Source organism: Numenius arquata, chromosome 2 (assembly GCF_964106895.1).
Source record: "Numenius arquata chromosome 2, bNumArq3.hap1.1, whole genome shotgun sequence".
Taxonomy (NCBI): Eukaryota; Metazoa; Chordata; class Aves; order Charadriiformes; family Scolopacidae; genus Numenius; species Numenius arquata.
Genome location: NC_133577.1, coordinates 132,582,909 through 132,595,809, shown reverse-complemented (window position 1 = coordinate 132,595,809; position 12,901 = coordinate 132,582,909). Strand labels below are relative to the sequence as shown.

Sequence of the window (12,901 nt, the reverse complement as noted above, 5' to 3'; positions counted from 1 at the left end):
GGAAGCTTAGAGGGACGATGGCGCTGCCCGTGAGGTTGGGCCGGCTCCTGGAGAGACAGGGAAACCCCACGGTAGGTTGTACGGCGGCTTCCAGCAGGCAGGGATAAGAGAAGGCTTCCTCTGCAAGCGGGCTCATTCCACAGTTTTTCGTAGAAAGTTTAAGGATCTTCTTTTAATCTTCCTACCTCCACATTTTTTTGCTGATGCCGCTCTCACTGCGGGCTGGAGCAGCCGCCAGCCTGACTCCTTGCATTAGCTGTGGTGTGGGAGCGAGACGGGGCTCCCTCTTCCACGCTCCAGATGGAGGCCTCCTGAGCTTCTGAAGCAGCAAAGTCCTGTGCTGCGGCTACTGAAACCTCCCCATGCAGGTGGCACTCCCACCAGGCTGGCTGTTGCCCCACCGATGTGTTCTTGCCCCCCAAGTGGAGGAGGAGACGAGCGTGTGGTACCCATGACTCGGCTGATGTGCTGGATGGTGGGGCTTTCTGCTGGGGCGGCTGGAGCTCAGGGGGTGGTGGGGCTTTCTGCTGGGGTGGCTGGAGCTCAGGGGTGTTTGGTGTGTGGAGCTGTGCATTGTGTGGTTGTGGGTAAAGGTGTGTGGTTGTGGGTAAAGGTGTTTGTTTCTGGGGGGCTGGAAGGAATTGACAGATGGAGAGGGCTGTTGGGTCAGAAGGGCTCTTCCCATCTCTTCACCCACTTGCCCAGCGCTTCCTCCCACACCCTGCCGTGTGTCCTCATGCCTCGGCGTTGGGCTGGTGGTCCTGGTGCCGTGCTGTAGTGGTTGCAACAGAACCCTTAGTGCACGTGTTCACCTGTGGCTGTTTGCGTACCTTCTTCATTCACGTTCTATGGCATCTCCAGAGAGGAAGCAAGTTGTGGAAGTGCCGTGGGGAGGGAGAGGGGACTTGGTGGGCAATGGCTCCTGGGGCTGGTGGCCCTCAGCTGGCCTGCTTGACATGTGGCTCGGGAGGCTTAATAAGAGTTAAAGGAGAAAGGGTTTGGTGACATGCTGATGGAAGCTCTCCAGGCAGTGTAGATGGGCAGCGCTCGGTTATCTACTGCTTTGGAGGTGCTGGGGGGTTTTTGCGAGGACAGGAGTACGGGCAGTTACTGGATAGGGGCCCTGGCGCCGCAGACAGGGGGAGCGATGGGGATAAACAGGACCCAGCGCTCCGAGAAGAACTGCCACGGCTGGTGCTTTGTCACATTTGGGGGACTTGTGACTCCTCTGGAAACGGGGTGATCTTCGGTTGGTGGGAAGAACCCTCTCCCACCTGGCCTGCGGGACATGGAGCTTGTGTAAGTGAAGGTCCCTGACTTCTCCTTCCAGCTGAGGGGGTGCAGGGCGTCTGCAGACGGGCAGCGGTGGTGGAGACCTTGGGAGAGTGTGGGCTGAGAGGACGCCTGGCCATGGGCAGCTCTTCCATCAGCCTGGGGGGCTTCACATCAGGGTCCCGAAAAGGCTGTCCCAGCGGGGTGGGGACTGGCTGAGCTGCCCGGGAATCGAGGTGTTGGGGTGCTGGGGGTGGGGGGTCCCAGAGGGAGAAGGTGGCAGTGGGAGGAAGTGTTGAAATGTGGTGAGGATGAGCAGGGGAGCTGTTTGGGGAAGGGTGGGAGCAGATTTGGGGTGTTGTCAGAGGATTGCTGGAGGCAGCTGCCTCCTGAGACGAGCTGTGTTTGGGGAGGGCGAGAGCCCCGCATGGAGGGAGCTCCGAGAATGATGCTGAGGGAGAAACGCCTGTGAAGGTGCAGGTCTGAGTGAGGACTGATGGCAGGTGGGAGCGCGCTGTGGGAAGGGACCTCCGTGGGGAGGGCAGCGCTGGGGATGGGAGATGGCTGGCCCAGAAGCTGTGATGGGGCCGGTGTCCCATCTGAAGATGTGTGGGTGAGGACGCTGGACGGCCATCCCGTGGATGCAATGGAACGCAGGGGTTTCAGGTGGCTGGGGCTGCGAGCAGTTAGGATCGGAGAGGAGGAGAACAGCAGAACATCGGGCAGGTTTTATCTGGAGAATTGCAGCGAAGACAGAGAAGGGTTTGAGGTGGAGTAACATGAGTACCGGTGTGCGAGCCGTGTGAGGGTTTGTGTGCAGCCCTCTTTGACATGTGACAGTGTCACGGAGCAAACGCTGCTTGTTGGTGTGTGCTCTTGAGAGAAACCCCTTGAGAGGGTCCTTGAACCTTCACCCAGGGTTACATCGGAGGCATCTTTCCTGGTTGACAGCAAATGGGCTCCTGCGAAGGTTCTGCTGAAAGGTCTGGTTGGTGGAGCCAGAGGTGCACTGAACCGTGCATTGGGTTTCCTCGGGGCTTTCCAGTAGGAGTTGGTTTCAAGAGCGCGGTGCCGGCTGGGGTCTGTCTTGACGGAGTGCTGTGTCTGGTAGCTGGTGGATGACAAAAGGCAATAATCAATACAGTTATTACGTTTGTAAGATAGCTTAAGAATTCAAGCAGAGGAGAGTCCGTCCTTGATCTGCTCGTTGCTGATAATGAGAAATGAAATGAGATGTGAGCGCCCCAAGCAAAGGGAGAACCAGTAGTCACCAGCACTGGAATCGCAAGGTCATGGGGAGAAACGGTTCAACGATGAGGCACAGCGAGGACTGAATCTCCAACCAGGGAGAAATGAGGAACACTGTCAACGTGCTGGTTTTGGAGTCTCATTTCTTTGTACTTGGTGATGAGGAGGAGTTATTCTCATGAGCTGTTACCACGTGCATCCCACAGTGGGTTTCCTCTCTCGTGTGGCTCCTCGTGGACGTTCCCCACTGCAGTGTCTAAGCCAGCCCTCTGTGAAATGAAGGGCAAACGGCATTCCTGTTGGCTGTGGTTATGGTTTTGTTGAACTGTTGTTGTTGCAGGTTGTGGTTGTGCCGAAGGGGGTTCAGGCAGAGATTCAGTTTGTTTCACCTGTGAATAACGCTGTTGTTGCGCAGTGCAGATGGGTTTCGTTAGAGGAGGGGTTTGCAGTTTGTGTTTGATGCTCAGACAGACGGTTTTCTCTGGACCTTCTTTATCCATCCAGAAGCACGTGGAGAGGCTGCTCACGCAGGGTTGGCCGGGTGCGGGGTCCCGGCTGACCCGCAGGGAGGGCTGTTCTGGGGGTTCCGTGCAGGGGGTTGGAGATGGAGCTGTGAATAACTGGGGAGGTCGAGCCCAGGCTTTAAACTTCACCCTCAAACCACCTGTGCTGGTGGTCATCTAGAGCAAGGGGGTGACAGGCTGCTGCCCCGGCATTATTCCCGGCGTTGGAAGAGCAGAGGTGGAGTCTCCTGGTCGGTGAGTCGAGACCGTGGCCCTGCAGGGCTTCACAGTCACCTGGAAACTGGTCACGTTCCAGCTTTAAAACCACTGAAGCTTTCTTTCTACCTTTCTGGTGGGGAGGCAGCTCTAGAACCTTCCGGGCTTCATCTCTTCTAACGGCTGAAATCGGTGTTCGTGGCTGGTTTAATCATTTTTTGGTGTGGTTTTATACACAGCAGACTGCTGCGATCTGGCTGTGAGACATCAAAGGCACTGTGACCAGGTCCTCGTTTGGAAAAAGGAGACTGATTTTTTTCTTCCCTAACGAACGAAATGACTTGGTCATGAGCGCTGCCTGCTCGCCTTGTCTCAGGGATCCCTGGGCTCGCTAGCTCCAAGGGCTGTGTGGGAGAGCAAGTGTCCCACCTGATGCTGCAGAGCATCCACTGGTCCTCCTTGTCCCCGCGGTCTCTTTGTCTCAAGCCACCCTGTCCCCAGGTGCTGACTCCAGGGGGTTCTCCACAGCTCCAGGCAGAGCTGGGGGTTGTCGGGAGCCTCCTGCCCCCGGAGCTCCTGCTGCTTCACTCTCCAAGTTCTCCTGTAGCCCTTGTGCACCGACCCTTCCTGCTCCCCCTCTCACGGGGACTGAAATGGATTAAAAACCTGTCTTTGACCCCAACATTGTGCGTTTGCCGAGAACTGGACTGTGAGAGTGGGCGAATGCTCTTCCAGCTCTCAGCAGTAATTAGGCAGGAGGTGGATCCTCCCAGGCCCTTGGAGAACAGGAGTCGTTATCTCTGGTCCTGCACTGGAGGGGGTGATGGCAGACAGCGGCACAGAGCTGTCCCCGTCCCCTGGGGAACGTTCCCGGACACTGGCTTTACCGAAGGTGCTCTGCCGTGAGCCTGGCCGCCCGCCCCGGGGTGACTCCAGCGGTACCTCGTTTGGGAGCCGAGCACAAGGCAGGCTAATTGGGTGGCTGAGGCTGTTCGGTGTTGTGGGAGCCCGGGAGCTGTGCTTCGGTGCTGTTTGTCTGACGGTCAGCGTTTGGAAGTTAAAAGATTTTTCAGGAATAATGAGAGCTTCTTGAGACGTGGATGAATTATTTCCTCTTGTTGTTGGGAACTTTGCAAAATGAGTCATGGAGGAGGAAGAAGAGAAGAATTGCTCATGAAAAACAAAACAAAATGAACTGATTAAAACCAAAATATCTCAGAGATGCAGAAAAATTTGTTTGGAAGACGTGGGGGTTTTGTTGCTTACGATTTGTACAACTGCAGGGCCAAGCCTGGGGTGACCGGGTGATGGCTACAGTCCTGTCCCCTTTCAGACCAGGGACAAGCAAGTAATGCTTTTCCACTGCAGGCTTAGGTGATTTCTCTCCTAAGGTCTGAGCAAGGTCCCGTCCCTGGAGGGTGGTTAGTCTCTGGGGGCTCCTGGAGAAGGTGTGGTAGCCCAGAGACCCGCAGAAGAACCAACCCTCAGGAAAGCCCAGTGGTCCTTGTCTGGCTCCTGTCCCCACGCAGGAGGAGCCATGGTCCCCGCTGTCAGACTCTTCTCCTGAGGCAGGTGGACATAAGCAACCCTTCCCCGTCCCCTTCCCCGTCCCCTTCCCCGTCCCCTTCCCCGTATGCTTATTTTCAAGCCATTTAAACATTTTCAACATTTGTCCCCTGTGTGGAGATTTCAAGGCCAAGTTGCTGGGGACCTGGTGGCGGAGGTGGGGGGAGCAGCCGGGTGAGGTCTGATGGAGCCCCGTGTCCCTGGCCCCGCACCGCGGCTGTGCGAGCTCCACGGGGGGATCTGCCACATTCTGGCCAAAGAGGAGCGAGAGGGTGGTGGGGCAGTGTGGGGCTGGAGGGGGAGAGCCGCTGCGGGTGCACGGGGAGCCACGGAGGGAGTGATGGGCTGTGCAGGACATGGACCCCCACGCTGTGGCCCAGCGGTGGGCTGCGGGGTCACTGGGCTGCCTTGTCTCCTGCCCAGTGTGTCTTCTGGCCATTCTTGTCTCCTGTCTAAATATCTGACCTCCTTCTGGTCCCTGCTGTGCTCCTTGTGCCAGTTGTGTCACACGGCAGCTAATTATGCCCGATGCAGAGGTGTCTAATCTTACTGGTTTATAAATATGTTCCTCTTCAGTTTAAGTGTTCTCTGGTTCAGATGCTCCGTGGAAGTTCTGGGGTTTTGAAACCCCACTTGCCATTTTATGTGCCCGTTCTGTATCTGCTTAAACACACGTTGCTTTGCCGTTAACGTGCCCCGTTCTTTACATCTTTTCCTGTGATATTTTTTTTTTTTTTAATGCCTCCAGTCAACCCTCCTGCTCTTCTCTAGCCCAGTTTGGTTTCTTTTGCAAATAAATAGGTCTTTGTGATTGCCGTCTTGGGTGGTGTGCAGGTGGATCTTGCATTGCTTTGGATAAGTGATTTAAGATAAAAAGAACATAGAATTTATATACTGTTTTATTTTTTTAAAGCAAATAAACTTTACAAAGTTTAGGAATACTAAATACATTTAGCTTCAGCTGTGAACCTCCCCTCCCGCCCCTCTTGCACGTTTATTCACTTGTTCGCCGTGGATAACGGCCCGTGAGAGCCACCAGTGAGGGTGGTGGTACTTTATTTGGAGCCTCTCCAGGGGTGTCACAGCTTGGACTGCGGTTTGCACAGTTGTTCCAAGGCTGTGCTGTGACCGTCCCCTCCTGGTTATCGAGGAGGGGGCTGTTGGGAGGTTGGGAAGTGACGGCGTCATCCTCCCCGGTGCTCGCCATCACGGAGCCGCGTGGCACCAGCAGCTCCAGGGACCGCGCTGGGTTTCTCTGGGATCGTGCAGGAGCCCGGCTCTCGGCATCGAGCTGGGCCCTGGCACCTGAAATGTCACTCGCTGGCGGTTTGGTGGTGGAACAGAGCTGGACCGCAGGGAGGAATGTGCTTTTCAGAGGGAAGTCAGTCTCGTCCGTTCAGAGCAGGCTGCAGGCTCTTGGTGATTTTGGATTATACCCACCCCAGCAGCACAACCTAGAAAGAGCGAGTCCAAAGCCGGGACAGAACTGTAAGGGTTTGGCTCCGAGGACCCTGCCTGCCTGAGGATGCGGGTGATCAGAAGTCTGCGAGATACGTGTGTCCTCCTGGACAGCCCCCATCACCAGGGACATGTCCAGCGCTGGGGCTCCGAGCGTTTGCAAGACATGGCCATGAGTCTGTGAGGTATGCTAGGACACTGGGGAGGGGAGGACAGCAGCTCGTTAGAGTCTTACAGGCTTTCTGGAATGCTGTTCATGGTCTAATATCAATCAAGCATTAAGAAGGTCAGGTGGGATCTGATGAGGACAGTGCAATGGGAAGAAGTGTCAAAATCTACTTCAGAGCAAAGGAGAGATGGAGATTCCCTGAGGACACGCGGAACAAGTAATCCCTCTATGATTATTAAACCTGCCACCAGTTGGCGTTATAAACTCTATTTTTAGTAATCCTAAACTATGGCTAGAAAAATTGGTCTGGCCTAAAATTTTCTCGCTCTGTTTAAAGTTTAATTTTTGCCACAGATCAGGCTGCGCACGCTCAGGGTCCTTGAGCTGTGGGAAGGGCTGGGGCTGCTCGGTGCCGAGGGCACAAACCCCCCGCATCCCGTGTCTCCCTTTCTGGCTTTATTTCAGTGAGTGAGTTCCTTACGGAGCGTCTCTGTTGTCTGCTTCAGGGCTGGGAGAGACTCGGAATTACTCAGAATTACTGGTGAAGGTTTTCTGAGGCACCGGGGTCAGGATATTCTCCTTCTGTTCCTTCTTGTTTTGCCTTCTGGGAAGGTCATCTTGAAAGAGATGGGAAGAAGCCAAGATGCGGCTGGTTGCTGTAGCCCGGTGTGAGAATTATACAACCTCCCGGGACTGCTGCCTGTCATAAGTCCTGCTTTCGGCTGTGCTAAATTTCTTTACTTGAGGTTAGGGAAGGATTTTTCCACTGAGATCTCACATGTTGCAGGTCAACAGTGTGGTTTCTGGAGTGTCGGAGCTACTGAACTGAAAATCTCCTGCTAAGGCCAAATAACCCTTCTGGCAGTCAAGGTGCCATTGACGAGACATTCTCTGCTTAAGAATTTGGAGGAAAAAAAGAAATCACAAAAGGAAGGGAGGATTTAGAGGTGGTGTCAGGCAGAACCGCGTCAGGATCCTGGGTTCCTCTGCTGCACGTAGGGAGGACAAAACTGGCCTCAAGTGTCATGGTCCACTTGCCTCCAGCGTTGCTTTCCGTTCAGGTACAGAACGAGCCGGGGAGAGGTTGTGCTCACTTACCATAAAACACACCTCTGAAACTTTTTTGTAGCTTCTTTTTTCTTCAGCATAAGTCCCTCTGCCAGGGAATATTAATCTTCAAAACTTAGAATCATAGAATGGTTAGAGTTGGAAGGGACCTTAAAGACCATCCAGTCCCACCTCCACCCTGGGCAGGGACACCTCCCACCAGACCAGGTTGCTCAACAGGAGCTTTCTTCAGATGTCAGCTTTTTTCAGTCCCAGCTTTCTCCCAAGGGGTCCGTTATCCGTGTAACACCTCACTGGTGGGATAATGAGATGCTGGGGGAACAACCGTGTGAGACACAGAGTTTGTGCTCGTGGGTCTCGCGCGGTCCCACCTCTTGTGCCCTTTCCCACACAGGACTCTGCTCTGCTGCCGGTGCGTGTTTTAAAGCACTGGAGCTTTATGGTGTTGGGAAGCCTTGAGGTCAAGACAACTGTTCCCTGCGGATGTTCTGGATTTTTCATTCTTTCCTTATCTGCGTCTTTTTCAGGGAATTTCTTCTCTCCTTTTATTAAGGGTAATAAGGGTTTCCTGTGTCAACAGCTTTGTGTTTGTATATTCAGCAGTGAGTAACCGTGCCCCGGTGTGTCTGAAATAAACCGAAACGAGATTCGTTAGTGTGTGGATCAACTACCATTTGAAAGTCATGGAGGTACCCGCTGTGAGGTTGGGTTATTGCATATTGCCATAAGAACAGTGGCATTTGTACTTGGTGTCTGCGATGATACGCTGAGAACCCTTATCAGCTTGTCAGTGCAGGGGAGGGAGCCTCGTGGACGCGTCAAAAGGACGAAATACCATCAAATCCCGTCAAAACTCTTACTTCCGTAGGAGAAATCCTCTGTCTCCTGCTTTCCTTTCCTCGTACCTGAGGAGGTAGCTACGAGCCCAGCTTTATGGCGGGGACACGGGGGGTTCCCAGCAGAGGTCCCGCGGCTGGTGTGTGTGTCACTTCTGCAGCCGGGCCCCAGCAGGGAGAAACAGACCCCTTGGGATGGACCGGCACAGAAACTGTCCTCTGCTCCCAGCCTTGTTTCCAGCAGGCTGTTCGGAGTTGCCTCTGCCTCTTCTTGCCTCTTGCGTTTGGATGGGCTCTCTCCTTTGAAGAAATATTGTGTTTTCCCCTGAAGATACCTCCTGTTTTATTTTTTTCTTTTTCTTTTTTTTTTTTTTTTTTTTTACCGAACCTGTGATCCAGCTTGTTCTTCATCCAGTGGATACTCCTCTAGCGCAGCAGTACTTACGGATGCAGGTTCTTGGGGAAAAATGTAACATCAATCATCTTAATTTAACGCTGAGAGTGTTTTGCAGAAGGTGTGTTTGTGGGGGTGGATTTATGCTCCTGAACTCTTTCTGAAGGTCTTTCTCCATTTCCTGTGCTTCCCTACATCTGAATTCTACAGCAGAGAGAAGTGTCTCTCTAAACACTGCGCTGCTGAACGGCGTGTCTGAAAGCATGAGGAATTTAAAGAGCGTCCTCACGAGTGGCTGCTGAACCAAGTACTTGCCAAAATAATAGCCAAGGTTATTCCCCCCTCGGGTTTCTTCCAGCAAGGTATGGTTCTCCTTAACGCCGTGACATTTTCCGCTTGTTGACAGAGGAAGAGCAGGACAAATACAAATGTCTCATCCCATCTACCACGTGCTCCTCCGCTTCCCGCATCTGTCAGATGCGCTTTGAGGACGGTCGGGTACTGACAGCCACCATCGCCTCCCTGTCTTAAATCAAATTACAGCCAGGTTTGCTTCAGCTGCTGAGTGTCTCCAGTCAAACTCCTGGCAGATGCCGGGTGGTGCTACCAGGCCATCTTCTTGTGAGCACAACCTGTCCCATTCCCGGACCAGCAATTAAACATTTCTTCCTTTTGGATCAGGCCTGTCCTCAGCCCATGCCGGTCGTGAATCATAGAATGGTTAGAGTTGGAAGGGACCTTAAAGATCATTGAATTCCACCGCCCTGCCCTGGGCAGGGACACCTCCCACCAGAGCAGGTTGCTCCAAGCCCCCTCCAACCTGGCCTTGAACCCCTCCAGGGATGGGGCAGCCACAGCTTCTCTGGGCATCCACAACACGAGGCTGGCCCCGGCTGTCTCCACCAGGCCGTGTGTCCCTGGTGCTCCCCAACCTGCCTCGGGCCATGGCTGCACGTGGGGGCCTGCTCTTTGCTGCGGAGACTTGCTGGTGGCTCCTTCTTTCTTTTTTTTTTTTAATTAAAAAAACCCACATGAATAGCTTGAAATTTGTGTTAGGTTATAACACAAAAGTTGCCTGTTTATATTCCCAGAATTTTATTTATAAAATATATATATATGATATATACTATATATATCTAAAATACATATATATTTAGCTGGTTGAGGGGTCTGGAGCACACGTCTTGTGAGGAGCGGCTGAGGGAGCTGGGGGTGTTCAGCCTGGAGAAAAGGAGGCTGAGGGGAGACCTTCTCGCTCTCTACAACTCCCTGAAAGGAGGGGGTAGCCAGGGGGGGTCGGTCTCTTCTCCCAAGGAACAGGTGATGGGACAAGAGGAAACGGCCTCAAGTTGTGCCAGGGGAGGTTCAGATGGGATATGGGAACAATTTTTACGCTGAAGGGGTCATTAAGCCTCGGAATGGGCTGCCCAGGGCAGGGGTTGAGGCACCATCCCTGGAGGGATTTAAACGAGGGGTTGACATAGAGCTTAGAGACATGGTTTAGTGATGGTTTTTATCAGAGTTGGTTGATGGTTGGGCTCGATGATCTGAAAGGTCCCTTCCAGCCCAGACAGTTCTATGATTCCTGTATCTGTGTGTTCGTGTGCCTCTGTCTCTATAACTTTCCCTAATCCCACAGGCCCTTTCTGACATCCCGTAAGGAGTTTCACACAGTCCCCCCATACCCCAAACTGCTCCTGCTCGTCCTGTGTCCCTGCGGGGGCCACTGAGGAGGTCAGGGTCTCCCTCCAGCGCGGTGCCTGCCCCCGGGACAGACCCGGGGCGTCCTGCTCTGTGCTGTCACCTCTGCTGTCACCTGCTGCCGGCGCTCGCCTGTCTCCACGTACCCCTTCCTCCGGTATTTCTGCCATACTCGAGCAGTTCCAAACAGATTCCCTGCTGGACCGGACGCCTTCCCCTTCCACGTGTCCCCGCAGGAGCTCTCCTGGGCGGGTTGGTCCGTTGTCTCCAGAGTGTCTCTGCGGAGCAGTTCCCCGCTGCAAAGGGACTATTTTTTCCTCCCAAGGTGTTTTCCCAGCTCTGGAGTGTTTTGTCCGTTGCACTTGAGCTGGTTCTGTGAAGGGCAGAAAGTCTGATATTGCCCCCTTCATCAGCTGTCTGTTGGGTTTCTCAGGCTGATCTGGCAGAAGGGAGAGGCTCCGGTGGAAGATTCCCTTAACCAACCCGATCTCTTTCTATGACCATGTCACCCGCCTTCTGGATGCGGGGAAGGCTGTGGACGTTGTCTACCTGGACTTTGGTAAGGCCTTTGACACCGTCCCCCACAGCGTTCTCCTGGAGAAGCTGGCGAATCGTGGCATAGACAAGTGTACTCTTCACTCGGTAAAAAAATGGCTGGATGGCCGTGCCCAGAGAGTTGTGATCAATGGGGTGAAATCCAGTTGGCGGCCGGTCACCAGCGGTGTCCCTCAGGGCTCAGTTTTGGGGCCAGTCTTGTTTAATATCTTTATTGATGATCTGGATGAGGGGATTGAGTGCACCCTCAGTAAGTTTGCAGATGACACCAAGCTAGGTGGGAGTGTTGATCTGCTTGAGGGTTGGCAGGCTCTACAGAGGGACCTGGACAGGTTGGATCAATGGGCCAAGGCCAATGAGATGAGGTTTAATAAGGCCAAGTGCCGGGTCCTGCATTTCGGTCACAACAACCCCAGGCAACGCTACAGGCTTGGGGAAGAGTGGCTGGAAAGCTGCCCAGCAGAAAAGGACCTGGGGGTGTTGGTGGACAGCCGGCTGAACATGAGCCAGCAGTGTGCCCAGGTGGCTAAGAAGGCCAACAGCATCCTGGCCTGTATCAGGAACAGCGTGGCCAGCAGGAGTAGGGAGGTGATCGTGCTCTAGTGCCCGAGATTGTTGGTTTGTGTCTGTTTGTGGTGGTGGGTTTTTGTTTGGGTTTTTTTTGTTTTGTTTTGTGGTTGGACTCGACGATCCCTTCCAACCATGAAGATTCTGTGATTCATTTTGCCAAAGTCTGGGGTCTTTAAAAGCTCCTCCTGAGTGAAGGCACCTCTGAACAAGGATCTCCTTGGGGGCAGCAAGTGCAGACCAGACGCTGTTTGTGGATGTTCCTGGACCTGGAGCTCTGCCGAGGTCCGGGGCTGCCATGGTCCCCATCCAGACCCGTGGGGCTGGTGTCCCCCCGTGGCTGGCAGAGCCGCTGCCGTGTTGGACGCATGGTGCCATCTCCCCTGCGGTCCAGGGGAGGTCCAGGGGCGGTTCATCTGCCCGCCTGCAGCTGGGTGACGTGCCCCGCTGGACTGGAGGTGCCCGTCTAGACTCCCCGCAGCCGGCGGTAAGAAATAGCTCTTCCAAAGGGCAATTTATCTCATCCCAAGTCAGACATTTAAAATAAGTCTGATGAATCACACTCTGAAATAGCCTATTTCTCTGTTGACTAGCTCGGATATAGATAGCCTTTTAGCTGTGTCTTTCATCTCTCTTGGCCATTAGCGGAGGCTCCTGCAAGCCAGAGCAAGGCTTCGTTCGGCTTCAGCATCCTCCTCCCGTCCGGAAGGTGTGCTCTGCTGTTGTCGGGAGCGTCCTGCTCCAGGAGTTAATGAACAGGGCTGTCATCAGTCTGACACCCCCCAGCCCGGGGGGCATGAACCAAAGTTATGGGTCTTCTCCTGGAACCAGCAAAGGTTCCCTGGTGAATCAGGGTGCTTCCCCGGCGCCGAGGCGTTCCCGTGCTCTCCGTGTGGCCGAGGCATCCCCTCGCAAAGGCAGCCAGGGACAGACAGATGCTCATGGCTGCCTCGGCGTACGCCGCCTCATTTAAATAGTGGATTCATCTCTTTAATCTTTTAAAGGTGAAGTTAATTAACGACTGAACAAACCTGCCGGCGGGTATGTCTTGCATGAAGATCAGATGTGTTTCTATTCAAGGCTCTGGAGAGGTGATGCCGGCGCCTCAGCAGTTGGCTCCCGAGGAGGAGCTCTGTTGTTCCCCTCCCTGGGACTCGGCTGGCACCGGGGCTGGGGGATGAGCTGGAGCTTCAGCTCGGGGAAGGAGCCTGCCAGCAGAAATCTCCACGCCTGACAGGAACAGCTTGCTTCGGATCCAGCCGCGTGTTTGTGGATTCAATATGGACCCTGGGTCTAACACCTGCGAGAGGCACCGGGGCTGCCTCTCCCGGGCTCTCCAGACGGCGCG

The 12,901-nt window shown here is 54.2% G+C and overlaps 1 protein-coding gene across 1 annotated transcript in view; it reads left to right on the top strand.

Moving 5' to 3' along the window:
- The window catches only part of SHANK3 (SH3 and multiple ankyrin repeat domains 3), a 352,413-nt gene that overhangs the window by 153,464 nt on the left and 186,048 nt on the right, over window positions 1–12,901 (top strand). The gene's annotated exons all lie outside the window — the stretch shown is intronic.